A 1,291-nucleotide genomic window follows, 5' to 3' on the forward strand; every position below is an offset into this window, starting at 1 on the left:
AGACAGAGTCTAGCTCTGTTGCCCAGGCTGGAGTGCAGTGGTGCGATCTTGGCTCACTGAAACCTCACTTCCTGGGTTTAAGTGATTTTCCTGCCTCAGCCTCCTCCCTAGTTGCTGGGATTATAGGCATCCACCACCATGCCAGGCTAATTTCTGTATTTTTAGTAGAGACAGCGTTTCACCATGTTGGCCAGGCTGTCTTGATCTCCTGACCTCAAGTGATCCGCCCACCTCAGCTTCCCAAAGTGCTGGGTTTACAGGCATAAGCCACTGTCCGGGCCTAATTTTTAAATTTTTTGTAGAAACAGGGTTTCGCTATGTCTCCCAAGCCAGTCTCAAACTTCCAGACTCAAGTCATCCTCCCGCCTTAGCCTCCCTAAGTGCTGGGATTACACACATGAGCCACCGCAAAGCTCTTTTTCAAAATGGCCTTATCTTGGAAAATGTTCAAAGCCACAGAACAATTGCAAGAACATCACAGTAAACACCTTCATGCTCTGTCCTAGACCAGCACCCAACAATAGTGCAGCCACTAGCCACACGTGGCTATTTTCATTTAAAGATAAATGAGGCTCATGCCTGTAATCCCAGCACTTTGGGAGGCCGAGGTGGGTGGATCACCTGAGGTAAGAAGTTCGAGACCAGCCTGACCAACATGGTGAAACCCTGTCTCTACTAAAAATACAAAAAAACAAAACTAGCTGCGTATGGTGGTAGGCACTTGTAGTCCCAGCTACTTGGGAGGCCGAGGCAAGAGAATTACTTGAATCCAAGAGACAAGAGGTTGCAGTGAGCTGAGATTCCTGCCACTGCACTCCAGCCTGGGCAACAGAGCTAGGCTCCATCTCTAAATAAATAAATAAATAAAGGTAATTATAATTAGCAGGCTTGCTGGTTTGTTTCTATAGGCCCAGATACTCAGGAAGCTGAGGTGGGTGGCAGGTCACTCAAGGCCAGGAGTTCGAGGCTACAGTGAGTGAATATTGTCCCACCACACTCCAGCCTTGGTGACAGTGAGACCTCGTCTCTAAAAAAAAAATGTTTTAAGTCAATGAATTATGCCAGGCGCAGTGGCTAATGCCTATGCTCCCAACACTTTGAAAGGCTGAGGCAGGTGGATCATTTGTGTTGGAGACCAGCCTGGCCAACCATGGAAACCCCACCTCTACTTAAAATACAAAAAAATTGCCGGGCGCGGTGGCTGAAGCCTGTAATCCCAGCACTTTGGGAGGCCGAGGGGGGTGGATCACAAGGTCAAGAGATCGAGACCATCCTGGTCAACATGGTGAAA

Source organism: Cebus imitator, unplaced genomic scaffold, assembly GCF_001604975.1.
Source record: "Cebus imitator isolate Cc_AM_T3 unplaced genomic scaffold, Cebus_imitator-1.0 Scaffold234, whole genome shotgun sequence".
Taxonomy (NCBI): Eukaryota; Metazoa; Chordata; class Mammalia; order Primates; family Cebidae; genus Cebus; species Cebus imitator.